We start from the raw sequence: 24,146 nt of genomic DNA on the forward strand, positions 1-24,146 counted from the left end.
TTCTCAGAATTTCATGTAAATGGAATAATACAGTATGTAGGCTTTTGAGGCTGGCTTCTTTCACTTAGCATAATCCATTTCAGATCCATTCATCTTATGTGTATTAGTAGCTTATTCACTTTTATTACTGAGTAGTGTTCCATTGTTTGATGTTTCCACAGTTTGTTGATCCACTCACCAGTTCAAGGACATTTGCATTGATCTCATTTTTAAATTATAAATTAAGACATTAAAATATTTACATATCAGGCTTCATTGAATATACATTTTAATTTTTCTTGAATAATTACCCAGCAGTGGGACTTCCAGTTCACACTGTAAGTTGTATGTTTAGTTTTGTTGGAAATTGACAAATTGTTTTTCAGAGGCTGTGCTATTTTCCATTTTTATTAGGAATTTATGAGATTTCTAATTGCTCTGCATCTTCATCATCACTTAGTATTGTCAGGTTGGTTGGTTTGTTTGCTTATAGATATACTAAAATTATAATATATAGTATGGTATACTAATTATGTGGTAGTATCTCATGCTTTTAATTTATGTTTGTTTCAACTTGAATTTTCTAAAAGTGTCATTTTTAGAGAAAAAAGGTTGAAAGTAATACTTAAAGACAGAATATAGAACTTTAGAGTTCAAAACAAGTTATAAGATATTTTTATAAGTTTCCTTTTGAAGTGTGGTGCACTGGCAGTCAGAAATCACCTACCTTCCTCGAGAGATCTCAGGTTACCCAGCTCTGCCCCTTTGTAGCAGAGAGACCACATCCTCCAGGGCCGATTCCACAACTGAAATGTGAAGCTTTGGACCACCTCAATTGTTCAACTTTGCCTGAATCTTAAAGTCATGTAGGAAGACTTAAAAGTCTTTTCTTTTCTTCTTGTTTTCCACATATCTTATTGGTATATTATAGTCATACAGAATGATGGGATTTGTTGTTATATAGTCATAGATGGACACAATTTAACAGTATAATTTGGCTAATATCATTTACCAGCAATTTCCCCCTCCCTCCCTTCTTCCTATTCCTTGGTCCCTTTCCTTTATTGATCTCCCTTTGATTTTTTAGGAGATCCATCCCCACCTTTCTTTTCCTTTTCCTCTCTTGCTTCCACATATGAAAGAAATTGTATGACCCTTGACCTGAGTTTGACTTATTTAGCTTAACATAATGTTCTCAAGTTCCATCCATTTTCCTACAAATGATAGAATTTCATTTTATGACTGAATAAAACTCCATTGTGTATATGTGTCATATTTTCTTTATCCATTCATTCATTAAAGTAATGGATATATAGTTTGGCTGTTGTGAATTGTGCCACTATAAACATGGGTATGCATGTATCATTGTAGTATGCTGACTTTAATTCTTCAGGATAAATACTGAGACTTGGTATAGCTGGGTCATATGGTGGGTCCACGCCTAGTCTTTTGAGGGACACTCAAGACTGATTTCCATAGTGGTTGTACTAATTTACAGTCCCACCAACAGTGTAAAAGTGTTCCTTTTTCTCCACATCCTCTCCAGCATTTATTATTTGCATTCTTGATGACTGCCATTCTAACTGGTGTGAAATAAAATTTCAATGTAGTTTTGGTTTGCATTTCCCTAATTGCTAATGATGTTGAACATTTTTTCATATATTTGTTGACCATTTGCATTTCTTCTTTTGAGAAATGTCTTATAATTCATTTGCCCATTTATTAGTTAGTTATTTGATTTTTGGTGTAGTTTTTTGAGCTCTGTCAGAAAAGTAGCTAGCAAAGATTTTCTCCCATTCTGTAGGTTTTCTCTTCACATTACTAATTGTTTCTTTAGCTGCATAGCTTTTTAATGTGATGCCATCCCATTTATTTACTCTTGGCATTATTTCCTGAGCTTTAAGGGTCCTGTTGAGAAAGTCGTTGCCAGTGCCTAAAAGCTAGGGTGTTGACCCTACATTTTTTTTCTAGAAGTTGCACAGTTTCTGGTCTAATTCTGAAGGAAGATTTAAAATTTTTGATACTCAGGTCACACCCCAAAGCAGGAATTAAATTGGGTTCTATTAGGATGAGAACCAAGTATTAATATAAAATACTGATACATGATACTGTAATATACAAAGCTGTTCTTCCGGCCCTTTCCGTTGCAGCCATTTCCCCGCCTCCCAACTACTGTCAGTCTGTGAACATCCTAGCTAGCAATTGGTTCATCAGTCAGCTTGCAAGTATCCTTCTCCGTTATTGGTCCCCTGTTAGCCTGGCAGAATTCAACTGCTTCACGGTAGCTACCCCGCCATCTTTTCTCTTGCTTACTTTCTCCTCCTCACTTTTCACACTCTTTCTGGCATTGCGCCCTTTCTCTTTCCCTTTCTTTTCCTCTCATTTTCTCTCTTACCCTGCAGGGAGACACTCTGTTTGCTTAATAAACTCTGTTATGTGATTTCCTGTGTTCGGCGTGGTTTCTGTGGGATTCCTTACAGATACTGAAATTAAAAAGTTTTCCATGTGATTCCATAGTCAACCAGGGTTGAAAATCACTAGCCTAACCTCTAATCATTGCAAAAGCCAATTTTCTTTTCCTTTTCATTTTATTTTTTTAAGAGTGAGCTCTCTGACTGGGTGCAGTGGCACACACCTATAATCCTAGAAGCTCAGGAGGCAGAGGCAGGAAGATAGAGAGTTCAGAGTCAACCTCAGCAAAACCAAGGCACAAAGCAACTCAGTGAGACTCTGTCTCTAAAAAAATAAAAATAGGGCTGGGGATCAGACTCAGTGGTTAAGTACCTCTGAGTTCAATCCCTAGATATCACCCCCCCCCCCAAAAAAAAAGAGTGAGGTCTCACTCTGTTGCCCAGGTTGGCCTTGAACTCCTGCGTTCAAACAATCCTCCTGCCTCAGCTTGCCTCGTAACTGGGGCTAAAGTGCAGGCCACCAGGCCAGGCTAAAACTTCAGATTTTTGTTAGTCTAATTTCAGCTATATCAGGCTATTTAAGGCAGGCTCACTATAGTGGAGCTGGATATTTCTTTTTGGGTGGTGGAAGACTCTCATGCACTGCAGGATGTTAAGCAGTATCCCTTGCCTCCACGCACCAGGTGCTAAGAATAATCCCCCTTGCCAGCCCCAGTTATCAGTTAACCAAAAATGTCTCTGAACATTGCCAAATATCCCTTGGGAGGCAACCACCCAATTCCCTGCCCCTTTGAAACCCACTGCAAGCCACATAAGCCAAACGCAATTCAGCAGTATCTGAATGAGACATGTTATGTTTTCTTTTTTCCTGTCTGCTAGTGTCTCCACCCTAACTCTTTTATTAAACCACAGAGAAACTCTATTTCCAGACTTTAATTTTGAGGTTGAGTCCTCAACAACCAGCAGAGGGCACCTGTAAACATCAACCCATATTTCTACTTTCTTCTGAACCCCTGAGGGTGATAAGATAAAGTCACAGGTGGAAGCTTGGCCCCACAGCCCCCGTGTGTCAGATGAAGGGAGTATAAGGAGCAAGAGAAGACTAGGGCTGAAAAAGAATCTGAGTACAGAAAAGATAACCAGAGAATTGGCAACAGTCAAAAGGTGGCTTACTGAACTGGAAACTGGTACTAGAAACTAATAAGGATTCCAGCCACATGGAGAACTGAAGTTGTGATGGGCTGACAGATCTGACTCCATGAGAATGTTATAGGCCAGACTCTAAGGGAAATGACTAAACAGACTCCATTTTGCTCTGAGACTCCATGTTATGTAGGAAATAAGTTTCTCCCATGGGAACACCCTGCCTCTGTGCATGTCTTGGTGTGACATGTTTAACAATATAAATGACGATTCCTATGTGATGAAAAATTGCTCTCTTTTGATCTCTGTTGCTCCTAACCAATGTACCACGTAAGCAGTAATCATGTGGTTATTACTAATCATTCCTAACCAATGTACCATGTAAACGTAATTGTGTGGTTATTAGTAATCATTCTTTAGTTTTTACCTAGGTGACCCACTCCCCACTCCCTCCTTTGTTGATGATCTCATGCTATTAATGTATAATTTTGAATCATAGCAACAGACACTTATGATTAATGTAATTTTTGGTATAAGAACCCCTACAGCCCTCTGGTCGGGACTGTTCTCCCAATAGTCATTTTTGGGGCATTGTGTGAGACAGTCAGCCTGCCGGCTTAATAAAGACTCTCAAGTTTGGACTTCTCAGTGGTGACCAGTCTGTTCTTAAGTTGCACCCCATAACAAAATCACTTCTAGTTTCCAGAAAGGGCCTGGAAGGAGTGTAGAGAAACATTTAGACTTCTTTCTCCTGGCCAAACCCAACTGTAAATAAGATGAAGCACCCTATTAAAGTATAAGCAGTCCCTCCACACTTGCGACCTTGTGAGGGAGCCCAAGATATCACGTTGCAATTGCCAGCGTGTCCTAAATTATAACTGCTACGGTACACTATGCTCAGGGTATATCATTTAGTTTTCTGAAAGGTGTTAACGTTCCAGAAGTCTCTCCTGGCTCCTGTCATGCTGGTTTTGTTATGATTCTCAGTAAAATACCATTCACTCAGTTTTAAGAATTATGAACTCTTCTAAAAATAGGTCTTCTAAAGTCATCTTTGATTACACACTCCTTATCTTTACCAGCAGGCTTGATTTGCCCTCCGGCTTTCCTTCTTTCAACAACATATTCCAAACTTCTTTCAGAAGGGCTTTACCAGGGTTCAAACTGTTCTAGTTTGTTGCCTCTTTGTCTTTGACAAAATCAGAGCCTACCTATCTCACAAAGAGAAGAATGGCCATCTGAAATAGTATAATTTTTTTCTAAAAATGTATTTTTTTATTATTTTTATCTTTACAGACTGCATTTTGATTCATTGTATCTAAAAATATACTTATCATATTTTCTCATTTTAAAATATACATGCTCAGTACAGAAAATTTGCTAAGTAGAGAAGAGTAAAAAAAAAAAAGGATAATGAAAGTTAGCGGAATTTTAGGAACATGAAAAATCCCCTAATGTAATAACTTCACTGATCTAAATAAATCACTTGTATCTTCAAGAATCTCCTTGGGGGGCTGGGATTGTGGCTTAGTGGTAGAGCACTCACCTAGCATTTGTGCAGTCCTGGGTTTGATCCTCAGCACCACATAAAATAAAGGTATATAAAAAAAAAGAGTCACTTTGGCTCTTGAGCACGAATATCCTCAGAAGACAAATACATTAAACTTTAAAGTTTTCTTTGGAATACAGTTTAGCATACAGAGGAAGAATGTAGGCTTTGGAATCCACTAGCCCCAGATTAAGTACTAACTTTGGCAACTAGTAGCTGTGTGACCTTAGAAAATCTGATCTCTTCAGGTGTTGCTTTCCTTCTCTTAAAAAGGTGGGGGAGGGATGATAATAAATAACAGAACTCAATTTTGTGAGGATTAAAGGAGATAATGTGCAAATTCCTTAGGAATAATATGGGGTGCATACTTAGCATTTTAAAAATCTCTTTATCTAAGAACTTTGTAATGAAGTCTTTCAAACATATACTGAGTTTTTTAAAGTCCTAAACTCTTTCCTCCTTTTTTAATTTTTTTGTTTGTTTGCTTGTTTGGTAATGGGGATTGAGTGCAGGGTCAAGCTACCACTGAACTATATCCCTCTAGTCATTTAACTTTTTTATTTTGAGACAGGTTCTTGCTAAGTTGCTGAAACTGGTCTTGAACTTGGGATGCCCCTGCCTTAGCCTCCCGAGTGACTGGGAATACAGTTGTATACCACCATGCTTGGCTCCTGAAGTCCTAAACTCTTGATGACCATTGATCTTTGGCATATCTCTATTTGCCAGTTTCAATATATACTTAATTAGTATAAAGGTCCCTAAAAAAGAATAATAAAATCTCAATGTAGTTCCTCTAACTCAACACCTGCATTTTACAAATAGAGACCCAAAAAGAATAAGTGCCTGACCCAAGAAGGTATAGTTGACCTCCGAGCTAGAATCACACAGTTTCTTTTCTTTAGAGAAAATATAAGCAGATTGGTTCTGCATTCATTGTTTTGTTTGTTTCAGTTTTTTTGTTGTTGTTGTTTTATGTTTATTATCATTTAAAATATATTAAAATTTCAACAGAAGCAGGAATTTTAATTGCACATGAGTCTATAAAAGCAAAACAAAACAACAAACAAAATACCATAGAAAGAAAATTTACGTAAACTGATAATATATTAAAATTACATTTAGGTAAGGATCTGAACAAATGTAAAGTATGCATATTTCTCAGAGAAGATTTTTTTATTGACCTAAAATTTGGGAAATTCTCTAAACAGAATTAACTTGATTTTAAGCCAATTTTTTATTCCATATTTAGTTAATGCAAATGTATTTTTGTCACTTGCTTTCACATATGACAAACCCTTGGTGAATTATAAACTGTTTTGTGTCCCTGTTTGAATTTTGATTCTTCTGCTTAAGGTGAAAAAGACAACTGTGATCTTTGGTCTAACATAGTGCCTGGGATACAGTCAATGATTAATATTGGTTGGTGATACATGAGCTAATGTTGTGAAAGGTATTGGGCTTTTCTTGAGAGTAGGGAAAAATACAATTATGCTTGATAGTGGATTAGTATGCCTAAAAGGTATAAGATATTGAAGACCATCTATGAGCACTTTGAGACAAGACCTGGTAAGATAGATTTTAAAGGACAATGCAAATGGATGACTCTGCAATTTGGAAGAGATGTAGAGTTATAATTTAAGAGGTTGTAAAACACTCTTTGAATCACTCTGTGAGAACAAAGCTAAGAGAGCTAAATGACTTAGCAGGATTGGAATTCATTCAGAACAAAAATTTAAGCAGTTTGGATAGTTTTTGTCTTCTCCTAGCGCCATTTTGTATTCCTCAAGATGTTGTACTTTAGTCCCTGGGGTTACCACACAGCACAAATTGAACAGATTCTAGCTGAGAAGAATAGAATGACTAACTCTAAGACCACTGGTAACCCTAAAATAATTTGTGTTGCACTTAAGGAAATTCAAACTGAACACAATTGCATATAAATTAAACCAAATATCCCCTTGAAATTCCATCTTATGAACTTTGCCTCTTTGGTTGTTGTTGATTATTTATATTTTTACTTCATAGTAACTTTTCCAACCAAGAGGTAGGATGATTCTTTAGACATATAGCAGTAAGAAAACAGTGTTTTTATGTGACTTGCAAGGAAACATGTATCAAAAATGACCAAAAGCAATAACAGATGAGAATCATAACAGTGTTATAAGAAATTTAAGACTTCAGAAGTTTATGTATATTTGGAACTGGAATGTCTCTCCCTTTATTTTAAAATTATGCCTTCTTCATTCAGTCCCAACTTTCCAACCTAAACTCACTTTTTTGGTGTTGTGATAAGCCAAATAGGTGTTTTGAGTGAGTGTATATTTAAAGGGAAAGAGTATGTTACTATTGGTCTGACATAAAGTCAATCCTCATTATTAGAAGATTCATTGTGAATTTACCCAATTGATAAAATTTATTTTTAACCCTAAAATCACAGTGAAAGAGCTTTCACAGTCATTTGCAGACATGCACAGAATGGAAAAAAAATTTTTTTATTTATCTGATACACGCATTCCAAAGTAAGGAAAACAAAGAGATGTTCTGCCTTCTTGTTTCAGTTTTTATACTATAAATAAGTGTTCTTTTCACAGTTAATGAAAACTATGCTTTTCACATTTTTGTTGGTGATTTTGATATTTAAAACAGCCCCCAAGTAGAGCTGAAGTGCTGCCTAGTGCTCACAGGAGACTGGTATGCTTTATGGAGAAAATACATGTGTTCAGTATTGTTCATGCAGGAGTTAAGGTGCTGTTGGTCAGTGGGCCACTGTTAATGAATCAACAATACATGGTGAATTAATATGTTTTAAACAGAAGAAAGGACTGAGGATGTAGCTCAGTGGTAGAGCACTTGCCTAGAGTGCTTGAGGTATTGTATTCAATCTCCAGCACCACAAAACGAACAAAACTGAAACACACATAAAACAAGGTTACATATTGATCAGTTGACAAAAATACTGTGAGCAGACTCACAGGTACCGAGTCATGTATTTCCCCTAAGAGCAATGATCCAGTATTGGTTTTTTAGTGTTCACAGCAACATTGTAGAGCTACCACAATTTATAAGAGTTAACTACCTTGGGATTACATTTATCTGTCACCCCCATACCTACTCAGGTGGGTTCCAGATATGACTCTAAGTTAGACATACCTATCCTTTGTACTTTCCATTAAGAAAACAATTTTATTTAAAGGATTCCAAATGGTTAGGCTTTTAAGATGACATATATGAATATCATTTTATTTCTAATATAGTTCCTCAAGATCAAGTTCATTTGGAACTAATTGTACTTACCAGACTGAAGTATTTCCAGCTACCTTACTGGTCCATCAAGGTTTGTTTTCACCTATAAACTTAGATGCTAAACAACATTCTCTATGAGTTACCAAATTGGTGCAAAAAATAATTCAGAAGTCTGGGTCACATCATATTAGAATATAGCTAATTTATTTGGCCAACTGGATCTAAAATTACCTTGATTCTTTTCCAACAGGGAATTTACATGGGTAGAGAACAAATACAATCCAATGATAATTTAGTGGAAAATTAGTCAAGAACATCTGTGTTTTTTCGTCAATATTTTCTTCCCTAGATTTATACCTTTTTATTATTTAAAATATATGTAAAAGATTATGAGGTGTGTCGAGATAGAAAAAGATAATAAAGTTCTGGCAATTCACAGAAATGAGTAAACAGGGATAGAAACCTGATTGTCATCAATTTTCTCCCAAAGCAACATAAGAAAGTCATCATATCCATAAGAATGCAAATCAAAGAGAGCAATATTTATGTTATAAGAAGATTTTAATAGGACATATATAAAAGCCATTTTTTAAAAAACAGCACTTAGGATTCTCAAGCAGGTTATATCAAGGATAAAGACTGGACATTAAACATGAAGTACAGACTAAATAGTTCTTATAGAGAGGGGGACCCTTAAAACTGGATATAATTTAGTGGTCAGTAACAAGACTGGTTACTTAATATTTTATACATTAGTTTTTACACATAACTCTTCCAGGTGATAAAGTGCTAATTGGATAGGGATAAACTATAGAAAATACTTCTAAAGCCATGACCCAAAGTATATACTTATACTTATACTTATAAAGCTGTAGTCTCAAAGATATCCATTAAAACTACACACACACACACACACACACACACACACATCTGTCCCTTATAGTTTTAAAAAATTCAGTTGAAGATTTGTAGCCATCTTCAGAGGCCAAATTGAATGATGTTTAAAAAAAACTATTCGATGTTTTTATAAAAATATTTAAAATATAATAGGAAGCATAACTTTACTCTTTCACAAAACATGACACATTTTCCAAAACCTGAACTGAAGTGACTTTGCAGATGGACTCTAAGGATATCTGTACTTAAATCCAGCTAGTTAGGTTCAAATCCTGGCTCTACCTCTATACACTATATAACCCTATATAACCCCATGGATAATAAGAAGCCAACCTTCAGTGAGAAACAACTAACATAAGCTGTTTCACACAGGAAATTTGCAATAGACATTAACAAATATTATTTAGAGCTATCAAGAACTAGGTGAAAGAACAAGGAAGTATATTTGGCATAAATAAGATAATGAAGAAATGTGCCAAAAGAGATAAAGAAATAGTTGAAGACTCCAAGGAAAAAGACTGAACAACTGAAAAACCTGGGCCATTCATGTCCAGAAAACTTTGGAAGACAGACTGGAAAGTAGAAGCCAGGTGCAGTGGTGCATGCATGTAATCCCAGCACTTGGAAGGCTGAGGTAGGAGGATCATGAGTTCAAACCTAGCCTCAGCAACTCAGGAAGTGAGGCCCTAAGCAAAGCGGGAGACCTCGTCTCTAAATAAAATACAAAAAAGGGCCTGAAGATGTGGCTCAGTAGTTGAGTGTCCCTGAGTTCAATTCCTGGTACAAAAAAAAAAAAAAAAAAAAAAAAAAAAAAAAGATAGGAAAGCAGAAAGAGAAACTGTGATTCCAGAAATGTATAAGCAAAAGACCAAGTTGGAAACTAAGACTAAAAACTAAGGCAATAGGAATATCATTGTGTAAAAGTCTAAGTCAAGTTAGGACTGAGAAAACTAGATGGAGGTGAATTAAATTTCTCTGAAGGAAAATAATTCAGCTGAGGAGGCTCAACTTCTACTACTATGGTTTGAATGTGTCCCCTAAAGTTCATGTGTTGGAAATTTAATCTTAAATACAACAGTGTTGAGAAGATGAAACTTTAAGAGGTGTAAGAGTTCATGAATGAATTAATGACATTATGAGAGTAGATTTGTTATAAAAATAAGTTTGGTCCTCACTCCTCTTCTCCCTCTCCCTCTCCCATGTGGTGCCTTTTACCATTCACAATAGCAGAAGTCCCTCACCAGATACTGCCCCTCAATCTGACACAGCCTCCAGAACTATGGTGAACAAATTTATATTCATTATAAGTTACCCAGTCTGTGACATTCAGTTATGGAAAACAAAATGACACTTAACCACTGTAGAAAGCACCAAAATCCAGCAGATCTGGGGCCTAACATTTTCACAATGAGACATTTCATTTATTAAGGTTGATATAATTGGTCTAGAAAGCATTTACAGGTAAGGGGAAATGGCTAAAATAATTCATGGAAAAAGGATTATTTAGTCTTCATAATAGGATGAGAAAATATAGCTATGCTGGTACATATAAATAAGTAAGTAGATTTATTTACCAGATTTGAAGACATTCACATTGTAATAGATACTCTTCTCAGATTTTCTGTGAAAAGTGCCATATTTTGCTCATTTCTTTGTTGCTGTGTTTCCCAATCAGTTATGAACCTTTATATAGCTCTACTGCACATGACTCAGATCCAGACATGCCATACGCAACTTAACTCATGAATTCTACAACTCCTCAAGTTGTCTCTACTCTACCCAATAGGTAGAGCACACTAATCATGTCCATGATGTCCTAGAAATGTCATTTTAAACATTATTTCTAAATTCCCTCTTGAATTTTCTATACTTACCTTGTTGTAGATTAGTAACAAGAAGTTCACAGACCAGCACCTCTGTTGACCAAAATTTGAATAAACACTGCTATGGAGGGTTTTAAGCCAAATTAATTCAGGCAGGAGATAGAAAAATAATAAATTAGAAGCATGTCGACCTCCAGTTCTATATGGCTAACCAAACGTGTTTCTTTTCATTCCCAGTATCCCATTAGAATGATAGAAAAGAATGTAAACACAAAATAACTAAAAAGGCAAACAGAAAGAGTGCTTCCAGATTTCCTAAAGATTGAGAAACAATTGGAAGATATAACATAGATTGACAGTAAAAGCTAGTAAGCCTAAAACACATAAAGAAGGAAACACACCCACAGATACGAATGAGTTTCCTAAGTGTTATGGTTTGGATGGGAGCTGTCCCCAAAAAACTCCTGTTAATGCAGGAATATTCAGAGGTGATATGCTTAGATTACAAGAACTGTAACTTAATCAGTCCATCTGAGTTTAAATGGACTGTCTGGGTGGTAACTGTAGGCGGGTGGGGCATAGCAGGAGGAGGTAGGTCACTGGATGACCTAGAAGGGTGCATCTTTCCTGTGGCCTCTTCCTGCCTGCAATCTCCCTGCTTCCTGACCCCACCAGAAACTGACAAGTTTTCCTCTGCTAGACCCTCCCCACATGATGCCCACCTTGGACCCAGAGCAATGGAGTCAGCATGCTATAGCTTGAGAGCTTTTGAAACCATAAGTCCTAAATAAACTTTCCCTCCTTTAAGTTATTCTTGTTGGATATTTTGGTCACAGTGACATAAAGCTAAGTAGAACACCAAGAGATTTCTAGAGTGCCTCAAGATTGGAAACATCAATATGTGAGAGAAAGAGTGGGCCTTGAGTCATTAGCTTGGTAATGTGTTAGCAGTGCTGTAGTCAACATATGAATAAACCTACCAACATTCATTTGTGTCTTCTTCCTAATGATACCTCATTTGGCTCTACTCCTTACCAAAACAAATTATACAGCTCTGGGGAGACCAACTCTCTCAGCTTCAAGGATGGGAATCATTGATCTAAGTGAAATTATGTCTCTTGATTTATTCAAGCATGTGCATGTGACTTACAACTGGTCAATGAGATAACAAGATATTTGCTAGATGGACATAAGAAAGTAGGCAGAACTTAGTGTCAATATCTGCCAACCTACAAAAGAGGGGAGTCAGCCTTAGCATGAAACCAACACCACAGATGAGAAAACTTAAGAAACCAACAGAACCCAAGCCTTTGATAACATTGTTGAACTTCTGTTTTGTTCTGTTTTGTTACTGGAAATGTTAAAAATGTAGTTTACTGAAAGATATGTATCCTCACATAGAGCAATAACAAACAATGGAATCTAAAGTTTAAATAAATGTAATAACTTTAAAACTAACAAAAGACATAAAGCTGAAGATATGAAGATATGAAGCTGAAGATATGAAGCCTTGGATCATTCTTAAGGCAGAAAAATTGAAACTGACATAATGACTTGCTTCTTACATCCAAAAGTCAAACTGGGAGTAGATGTGAGCAGTTTCCCTGCTAATGAGGATTTATCTGTGGTGACAATTTCACTCTTAGGCATATAAGATAAGAAACATACATTTGAAAGAGCATAGAAAGATGAATTTAAGACACGCAATATGATTTCCATAATACTCAAAGAGAATAGGCATTCTATTATTATCCCATAACAAACTAACAAACTCTGACATACTCTTTCTGATATGGTATATAAAAACAGGATGAAATACCAAAGAATTACCTTTTTGAGGTGTGTTTCTTTAGACACTCGTTTTTAAGGTCTAGTATAAAAGGTAGCCTGAATAGTTAAAAGTAGTCGAATGTCTACTCGTACTTCTACCACTTTAGGATATTCCTACCCTGTCAACAAAATCCTGTGTGGGGAAGAAATTATTATGTATTAAAATAAAAAATGAAGCCCCTCCCCCAACACATGCAAAAATACTTACCAGTTACAAAACTGGCTTCGACAAAAATAATCTTAATTATAGATCAGAGGCATTAAAACCAGACAGATACAAGAACACTATCCTGCCTAGGAGAATGGATATTTGGAATGAAACCAGTTGTTCCCTGGGCTCCTGGGAACTGACCAAGGGTGCTGTGTGCACTCCTTCATATCAGGCCAGTTTGGTTCTCTGAATCCCGGTGTCAAAAATGTTAACAAAACAAATACAAATCTAAAAAACAATTCTTAAGCAGGTGATGGTAACATAACAAGTAAGTACCTTATTGTGTGCCTATTATTTATGCCATAGGTCTGGTAAATGTCAGGAAGTATTACAAAGATTACCTGTCTAATTTTTGAAGATGAAGATCTTCTTTCACAGTGGCAGTTCATACAGGATTTGTAACCAGCAATACAAAAAACTGTAAACCTAACTTAACAGAGCTTGCATAAAACAAGAAATAAATCCATATTTACAAGTGGGTTAAAAAAAAAGAAAAAAACCAAGAGCAGCTTCTTCACACAAAGTTCTCTGTCCTGTGCCAAGTGTTTTTTTTTTTTTCTTTACAAATAAAATCCTTTTGTGAAAAATTGGGGTTTTGGGGAGAGCCAACAATGCATGCAAAATATCCAAAGGATGCTTACACTGTTTACTTTTCTCTAATGATATTAACTGCTAGAGACAGTTCTGAAGTTGTGACTTTGGAGACATCTAAAGTTTAGTGTGGTGCCTGCATCTAGAACCTGCTGCAGTGCTAGCCATGGCAGCAGATGCATGACATCCTCTACCTCTTCCAGTTCCCTCCTGGAGCTGACGCTAGACAGCAGGACTGCGGCAGTGAACCACTCCTTCAGGATGCACCTCTGTAGAAGTGTATACGGGAGCCAAAGTAGACAAGTTGATTGATCCAATGAGGAAGCTCTTTCTCACAAAGAGTATCTGATAAAGCTGAAGAAAAGTGATTGCAGTTTTTATGCATCAAATGATATGCAGTACCTTTATATTCTTTTCCCAGTTCTATAATTTTTTTTTCTGTATCCTCTTCTAGGAAGTCACTGCTCCCTAGAACAAAAGCTTTTTAAAATTTAAATTTTTCTCCTATTTCAGAAGCATTTCCTGGAGAAATTTCAAATATTGAAGAAAAAGACAAAGGATGGCCACCATAAGCAAATCCTCTGCCACATACTTCAATTTCTGAATGGAAAACTTCAGTTCCAATCGACGAGGTGTTAGTCATTCATCCAGGGCAAGACCTTCATGTGGAGCACGACTAACTGGTCAGCCCCCATCTTCCTCCCCACAGCCACTGCCTCATCCTGGAGAAGCCACCCCATCTTCCTGAGAAATGGAGGCCACCCCCGCAGGGCACTTCAGGGGGCCTACGCCAGGCAGACACTAAGCTTATAGCCTGGGCCAGTCCCAGCAGTCAGGGCTGAAGTATAGACCACTCAGGAGTATCATCAACTCCTGTGCCAGGACAGGGCCAGATCCATGCCACATTGTTGAGCTTCTTCATTAACCAGTCAGTCCTAAGGATCCTTCTTTCTTGAGTTTGCTCTTAGTGAGCCAAGATAGTTCCTTGTTGTGTAAACCAGTTTCATTTGGATGATCTGAGACCTGTAGCTGAAAGCATCCTGATACAAGTGGGAATAGCTAATTCTTTCTCTCTGAGTGATTATGGATTTTGCTCCAAATTAGACTTGGGGTAGAGTTTCTGAGAAGAGACTACCAAAGAAGATACTACTTCCTGAGAAATGGTACAGTGCCCCAGCAAATCTGTCTTGTATTTCTGAACCCAGAAAAGAAGATCTGCATACTCCAAAAGGATTCCCCTTCAGATGTTCCTATTCTGCTTCCAAAACCAGTGGGACTGGAGAAAATATTCACAAATCATAGATCTGGAGATTGATAACCACAGTATATAAAGGACTTCTACAACTCATGACAAGCATAACAAAACAACCCAATCCAAAACTGGGCAAAGGAATTGAATAGATATTTCTCTAAAGATGATATACAAATGGCCAATAAACCACAGGGAAAAGTATTAAACATAATACTTCATTAGGAAATGCAAATCAAAACCATAATGAAATACCACTTTTTAACAGAAAATAAATAATGATGAGCGTGTGGAGAAATCGAAACCATGGTGAATTGATGGTGGGACTGTGAGATCATGTAGTCTCTGTAGAAAACAGTGTGACAGTTTCTCAAAAAATTAACAGAAATACCATATAATCCAGAAATTCCAATTCTGGATACTCACCCAGAAAAAAGGAAAGCAGGGACTTGAACAAATATTTTCACATCAGTGTTTATTGTAGCATTATCTATAACAACCAAAAGGTAGAACCACCCCAAATGTCCATCAACAGATGAATGAACAAATACAATGTATACATGTAAAACAAAATATTACACAGCTATTGAAAGGAATGAAATGTTGATACATGCTACAACATGGATTAACAATGAAAACATTATACTTACTGAAATAAAGCAGACACAAAAGAGCAAATATTATATTGTATTACTCAATTTAGATGAGTCATCTAGAATAGGTAAATATATAAAGCCAGAAATTACAATGGAGGATACCAAGGTCTGAAGGGGGTGGTTATTGTTTTGATATGGTTTCTCTTTGATATGTTGTAAAAGTTCTGGAAATGAAGAGTGGTGATGGTTGCACAACATAGTGAATGTATTTACTGCCAATGAATGGTACACTTAAAAATAGCTAAAATGGGGCTAGTGTTGTGGCTCAGTGGTAGTACATTTGCCTAGTCTACGTGAGGACCTGGGTTCAATCCTCAGCACCACATAAAATAAAATAAAGTTATTATGTTCACCTACAACTAAAAAATATATTTAAAAAATTAGGGAAAATATAAACTTATATTTTATGTATACTTTACTACAATTAAAACAAATATTTGGGCCTTATAAAAGAATTTGCAGCCACTGTCAGATGTAGAAGGATCTTATTCAGGATGAAGGGAAACACTCTAGTTAGCAATATGAATTCCACAGGGAAAATGCTAATTATATTTTCCCAGAAATTGGGTAATATAAAGGAACACAATGGCATAAAATTTTTATGCCAAGGCTACATGAAAGTCAAATATATCATTGCTAGAATTAAAAAAACTCAATATTGGTCTGAATGACTATATGAAGACAGAGAAGTTTAAAACCTATGAACTTTGACCAAATAATTACCTATAGCCACACAATAGAAAAGAATATAAGAAAAAAACATGAAGAACAAATAATTAAACTACTAACTAAATAATTAAACAAGTAACTAAAGCTCTAGTTACTTTTAACTGTTGATAACATACTTGTGAAGTCTCATGTGGTTGCCCTTTGGGGAAAATAGAATTATTATTTCACCTAATGGGAGTACCCTCTGCTGGCAACCCTCAGCAGTCAGGCAATTAGGGACTATCTCAGTCAAGAGATCTGGGGTCACATCCCCTAACTGGGATGGCCCTCACTCAAGATTGATCTATCTGAGGATATGAAAGTCCAGTCATTTTTTTTAGAACTATATGAAATGCCTGTGAAAAGGTATCCACATTCAGAATTACTGACAATGTAGGCTGAAATCCCTCAGGAAAGCATCACAAAGAGATTTCTTTTCCTTCCCTTCCTCTTTATGAATCCCCAAAACACTCCCTAATAAAATCCCTTTTGACTCAGAGACTCCTTCCTGGAGAACCAAAACAGCAACAAATGCTGGAAAAAAAATTATGATTTCAGGAAAATAGAAACTAAGACCCTGTCTCAAAATTTACAAGAAAAACTACAGGAATTATATAAATACATGTAGATTGAACAATACACTTTTGAACAATGAATGGGTGACAGAAGAAATCAGGTGAGAAATTAAAATCTCTTAGACTCAAATGAGAGGGGCGATACAGCATCCCAGAACCTCAGGGACACTATGAAGGCAGTTCTAAGAGGAAAGTTTATAGCTATGAGTGGCTGCACGAGAAAACTAGAAAGATCTCAAAAAAAAATAACCTAATAATGCATCTTAAAGACCTACAAAAACCAAAACAAACCAACTTCAAAACCAGTAGAAGGAAGGAATAATTGATAACAAAGCCAAAAATCAATGAACTAGAGAATAAAAAAACACAAAGAATCAATGAAATGAAGAGGTGGTTCTATGAAAAGATGGAAAATATTGATAAACACTAATTCAAACCAAATGAAAGAAAAAGAAGACCCAAATTAATAAAATAGAGATGAAAAGGAGATAGCATCATAGACATCACAGAAATTCAGAGGATCATTAGGGACTATTTTCAAAACTTATACTCCTACAGATTGGAAAATTTTAAATATATGGATACATTTCTAGACATCTATGACCTGCCAAAATTGAACCAAGAGTATACAGAAAATCTAAACAGAACAATAACAAGCAATGAGATAAAGGAAGTAATAAAACCAATCAACCCCTTTCCCCAACCAAAACAAAACAAAAAACAAAAACAAAACAAATAAAAAAAACCCAGGACCAGATGAATTTTCAGCTGAATTATACCAGACCTTTAAATAAGAACTAATACCATTGCTCCTTAAATGATTCCATGAAATAAGAAGGCATGGAACACTTCCAAATTCTTTCTATGAAGTCAGTATCACCCTAATACTAAATTCAGATAAGATCACACCAAGGAAAGAAACTACAGGACAATATCCTTAACAAACATAGATGTAAAAGTTCTCAATAAATATTAGCAAATATTATCCAACAACACATTAAGAATACTGTACATCATTACCAAGTTGGTTTCATTCCAGGGATGCAAGGATGATTCAACAAACACAAATCAAACATTGTAATTTACCACACAAATAAGAATTAAGACCAAAATTACATAGTTACTCAATAAATGCAGAAAAAGCTTTTGACAAAATTCAGCACCCATTCATGATAAAAAAAAAATACTGAAAAACTAAGGATAAGGAACTTACCTTAAGATTATAAAGGCTGTATGTGACAAAGTCAAAGCCAAAATCATAGTGAAATGATTTGTGATAATAAATATGCTGAAAGAGAAATCAGGAAAACAATCCCATTCACAATACCCTCAAAAAAATAATAAATCCCTAGGACTAAATCTGTCTAAGGAGGTGAAAAGATCTCTACAATTAAAATTATAAAAACACTGAAGGAAGAAATTGGAGAAGACACTAGAAAATGGAGAGACTTCTCATGATCATGGTAGGCAGAATTAAAGTAGCCATATTACCAAAAGCAATCTACATCTTCAATGCAATCCCCATCAAAATACCAATAACAAACTCACAGACTAGAAAAAGCAGTCCCAAAATTAATTTGGAAGAATAAAAGACCCATAACAGCCAAAGCAGTTGTAAGCCAAAAATGTACTGCTGGAGACATTATTATGTTAGCTATAGTACAAAAAACTGAACGGTGCAGTCATTTCATCCATGACAGAGGTGCCAAAGCCTACCCTGGAGAAACGACTGCCTTTGTAACAAATGGTGCTAGGAAAACTGATATTCATACATGGAAAAATGAAACGAGATCCGATCTCTCACCCTACACAAAAGTCAACCCCAGATGCATCAGAGACCTAGGGATGAGACCAGAAACAGTAAGTGCTAGAAGAAAACGGGGTCAACACTCAACTATATAGGCACAGGCAACGAACTTCGCAATAGGACTCCTAAAGTCATGAAAGAAATAGCAAGTATTAATAAATGTAATGATATCTAACTAAAAAGCTTCTGCACAGCAAAAGGAAAGAAGAGCTTGAAGAGAGATCCTGAAAGAATGGGGAAAATCTTTACCAGGTACTCTTCTGACAGAAGATTAATATCCAGAATATACAAAGAGTTCAAAAATTTAACATTTAAAAACCAAATAACCCAATCAATAAATGGACAACGAACTAACTGACATTTTCTCAGAAGAAGAAATAAAAATAGCCAACAACATATGAAAAGTGTTTCACATCTTCAGCAATTAGGGAACTGCAAAGGTAAAACTACACTGAGATTTCATCACACTCCAGTGAGAATGGCCGTCAGTAAGAATATAAATGACAATAAATTTTGGAGAAGATAAGGGAAAAAAGTAATTATACTGATTATACTATTATACTGTGTGCACATCTGAATATGTAACAATGAATCTCACTATTATGTATGAATTGTAATGCACCAATAAAAAAGAAAAAATGATATACAAGGGTAGGCTTTCAAAATGTCAAAGTAGTGTTTCTCAAATTTTAATGTGCATAACATGGTTGATTTATTTTAAAATGTAGATGCTGAGACCCTGATTTCCAGAAATTACAAAGTCATAGGTATGGTGTGGAATGCAGGAAAGGTTGTAGTTTTAACAAATGCCAGTCTTGATGTGGGTGGTACTGTGAACACAGTTTGAGAAACACTGTTCTAGAGAATAAAAAGAAACAACAAAGTTCAACCAGTCCAAATTAACAAATGGGGGTGGGGGAGAAAATAATTTTTTAAATTAGAAAGCAAAACAAGATGCCTAGGATCAGGAAGAAACATCAGTAATCAGGAGTGTGAATGGGTTAAATTTCCTGTTAAAGACTAATTGGCGGGGGCTGGGGAGATAGCTCAGTCGGTAGAGTGCTTGCCTTGTAAGCACAAAGCCCTGGGTTCGAACCCCAGCACCCCCCCCCAAAAAAAAAAGACTAATTGGCTTTGATTTAAAACTAAATCCAGCTATAAACTACTTACAAGACTTTAAAGAAAATGACACAGAAAGCCAGGTGTAGTCCCAGCTACTCAAGAAGCTGAGATGGGAAGATCACCAGAGCCCAGTAGTCAGAGGTCAGCCTTGGCGACATAGCAACACCTTGCCTCAAAACAAAACAAGGGCACAATGCTCTGGGTTTGATCCTTCGTGCGTGTGTGCACACGCGTGCATACATGCACACACACTAAAACAATAATAATAAATAAAATTATATATGTGCATATGTATATGCTCTGGTAGTAATAGAACAAGAGTGGCAAAACTAATAGAATGAAGTGAATAGAATTCAAGGCAAATATCTTTAAATGAGAAAAGGGATGCATCATACTAATAAACTCATTTACTAATAAAAGGTTTATGTAACTTTCTACATGGAATTAAATAACTCTAAAACATCAGTAAAATATAATCACAAATTATCACACTAACAATAAACATGATCTTTTTAATGAATAAGTGTGTTTAAATTGTTCATTTCTGGAAATTTTAAAATCATGTAACAGTGGAGAAAGTAGAAATAATTACAAATCTGACTTGTGATTATAGCTGTAAGAATAATTAAAAAGAGATTAGAAAATTGAATCTACTAAAATATTAAAAGAATAACAGAATAGTACAACATAAGTAAAATCTAACCTCTTATTAATGTATTTTAGTATAAAATTACTACATTAACAGATTAAAGGAGAAAAAACAATTGATCATTTCAAAATTTTCCAGCATATTTTTATAATATTCAACATCCATACATATATTTTTAGTGTTCTTAGTAAGCTAGAGAGAGCATGACATTCCGTCTTTGGTTAAGAGAATCTGACAAACGAAAGCAAACATCCTATTTAATGATGGGCCATTAAAAGCACGCCTGTTAGAAATGTACTGCCACCAGTATCTCTCAACATTGTAGTCAATGGAATAAGAAAGGAAAAGGAAAGCTAAATATATTGGAAGATAAATCCATGATTATTTGCAAATATGTAGCTTTTAAAATCTCAGAGAATCAACTAAAAACCCATTTGCGATGATAAAATAATTTAATGACCTGGCAAATGCTGTGATTTGGATAAGTGTCCTCCAAAAGCTCGTGTGTTAAAACCTTGGCCTCTGAAGGCTTAGGATGGAGGATTACAAGTTTGATGCCAACCTGTTTCAAAAAATAAAAAAGTGGGGCTGGAGTTGTGGCTCAGTGATAAGAGCGCTTACCTAGTACGTGTGAGCCACACGTTTGATCCTTGGCACCACATTAAAAAATATATAAATAAAATAAAGCTATAAAAAAATTAAAAAGACTGGGGATGTAACTCAGTGGCAGAGCACCTCTGGGGTTCAATTCCCAGTACCACCAAAAAAGAAAAAGCTTAGCCTCCTGCCTCTGGTGCTACTGAGAAGTGGCCTAGTGGGAGGTCTAGGTAATGAGGGGCATGCCCTAAAAGGGGTATGTGTATATGTATTCATTATTCATTCATCATTTCCCAACCATGACGTCAGCAGTTTTGCTCTGCCACAGGCTCCCATCATTATAACATGCTGCCACAGGTCCAAAGCAACAGGACCAACCAATCATGGGCTGAACAGACAATGCAGAAATCAATAGTTTTCCTATATAAGCAATAACCAATCAGAATAAAAAATAACACCGATATTCTCAGGATTCAGAATTGGTTACAGGAAAAAAAACAATGTGGAAATACATATTTTGAAAATTAATGTTTGAAATGGAGGCAAAATGACCTCTACTGACCTTACCACCACCACCAATGTCTTTCCCACCTGACACACTTGTCATCAGAAACTCAGTGTGAATTGGTTCATTAGATTGTTTTCCCCTTTGATAGAGGGAGATATCTAATAACGTGTTTTTACCATTATTTCTTGTATCAGATATTTCTGTGCATGTATCTTTTTTCCTCCACAATATAAGTAACTTCCTCTTTATAATTTATCCCACAGTACTTGGACACAGTAAGTACACAGTGATTATCAAAGAGAATAAAGAGGAAAACAATCAGGTATCAGAAAAGACTGAAGGAGACAAGTTAGTGACAGTCTCTTAGTCTTTCCATGAGTAAATTCTCATATGAGTACCTTCAATTTCAAAGTGGTAAAAATTCTAGAGAAGAATATTAAGTATTTTGAGAACTTCCAATGAAAAGACTAGAAATATCCCACATATAAAACAACTTCACTGTGGTGGTTCTTCCTGATTTTGGGGGGGAGTGCAGGATTCTGATTTATTCTTCCTATCTCTTCTTCCATAAATTCTCCCAAATGCCCATTTTTCTTTCCTTAGCCTCATTTCTATTTTTTTTTCCTCTTCTGTTTTTCCCCCTCATTCCTTCTTTCTCTCCTAAAACTAGAAGGTTTTCCCTTCTCTTCAGTTAAACCTTTGCTGGGTTTTGTGTATCAGTCAGTCATTGTCCTCTGTGGTGTGAGACTGAGAGGTATGGATGTTCAAACATGTACCTATTGCATTCCATGTATGTGAAGAGTGAACATTTGGGAATTAAATAGAACTGGGTAAGTGAGGTTCCACACTTATAAGCTCCATGCCTCAATGCTCTCATCAGGAAGATGAGGATAATAGCAGCAGCTACAGCTACTATAGAGCATTACTGAGTAGATTAAAAAAAGATATTGCTTGCACAATGCCTAATTCAGAGTAGGCACTCAGCAAACAACACTCATTAGGGAACTATGTTTGAAAAGCAAGGAAGGAAGTAGAAAGGCTTACTCCAACTTTCTCTTCCATTTTCCTCCCCTTTGGCCTAAAATCATAGAGAGGAAAGATAAGCCTGGGAAGGGCTTGTGGGCAAAGCAATACTATACTGTAATTTAAATCTTAATACCCAATTTAGCTAACAGATTAAAATCAAGGACATTGACATAAGTTTTTCTTTCATAGGTCTAACTTTATAATTTATTGCAGAAAAATTATCTACATAATAACACTGAATTTGGAATAAGAAATTTCACAAGAGAAAAATGTTCAGGGAAAATGTTCTGAGACCAAAACTCCAGTGAAACAAATACATCCAGATTACTCATTGGCTGTTCAGGAGAGGTAAAAATCATGATGTAGTTTCTCCTCTTGCCCACCCCAATATCAATATACTCCCATGTTCTCAAAAGGTAAAAGAAGCTCTTGTGTTTCAAAAGTAAACAACCACTCCCCAAAACTCATGGGGATACTGTGGAAGAGGGGGAGGGAAGAATTTCATCTAGTCAATTCCCTGAATATTTCATATCTATTATACATAAAAAACAGAAATGCCTATTATAGACAGTTTATTTCAGGTGATAATTAATGAAGTATAACTCACTTGCAAAGTATCTTCAGAGCAGGTAGACACATTATTTCAGAATCATGGTCATGTACATAAGTATTGCTACACATATACTCATTTCTGATTTTTTAAAAAAGGTTCAAAAGGAACAAGTTTCACCGTAGTCCTCTAAGAACATGCTTCACTTCCCTCTATGTGTTACTCAGCCTTGGCCATATCTGATTTCAGTGTTAATGAATCTACTGCACTTTTAAGTAATAAAGAACACATTCCAGTTACCACTGAAAAGATATTTCATCAGTCTTCCTGTTAGTATGAGTCATAGCAGAGAATCTGATGCTTTGCAAGAAGAAACCACAGTCCACTAATAACCACTCTAAACCTTTATGCACAAGAGAGTGAAATCAGCAACAGATTTTATTCTCAATTTTTCTTTGAGTTCCCACTATGTAGTAGCACTAGTTCAGGTTTTGTGGTATAACTTTAAAAAGCACAGGATATAATGCCTGACCTTGAGGAGTGTTTAATCTGTAATTTTCTTTTTAAAGGAATCAGTGTTCATTTTTATAAGTACTCTACTGTTGAGACTTGAAAAAGCAATCTAAAATAGTGCGGTCTTAGAACCAAGATAAATGACATTAACATTTATACTCAAATTTCACCAAGTCCAAGCCCCCCATTTTGCTTAACCATAGGAAGTCTAAGTTTTCAGAATATCTCCTTCAATGTTGTTTCCTAGAACCTGCAAACATGCCTACAAATGCCCACATAAAAGAGCTACTGAACCCACTTGGGTAGAAAAGTTGTTTGAGCCTGGAAGTGTTAAGTGGCTAGTCCAGACAGTTCTTTCATTTGCCAACTTATTAAGCAGTTTATGTACTAACAGAACATGCAGGGGTCATAACATCCTGTCAGTGATGGACATTTAGTCACCCCAAAATGACTTTGAAAAATGACAGGCATGCCTGAACCCAGGAGTAGTCAGGATCCAAATCTCCCAC

General features: G+C 36.0%; 1 pseudogene; it reads right to left on the bottom strand.

Moving 5' to 3' along the window:
- Nucleotides 1-13,794: 13,794 nt before the first annotated feature.
- On the bottom strand, nucleotides 13,795-14,372 carry LOC124963926 (deubiquitinase DESI2-like; annotated as a pseudogene).
- Nucleotides 14,373-24,146: the final 9,774 nt, after the last annotated feature.

Source organism: Sciurus carolinensis, chromosome 14 (genome assembly GCF_902686445.1).
Source record: "Sciurus carolinensis chromosome 14, mSciCar1.2, whole genome shotgun sequence".
NCBI lineage: Eukaryota > Metazoa > Chordata > Mammalia > Rodentia > Sciuridae > Sciurus > Sciurus carolinensis.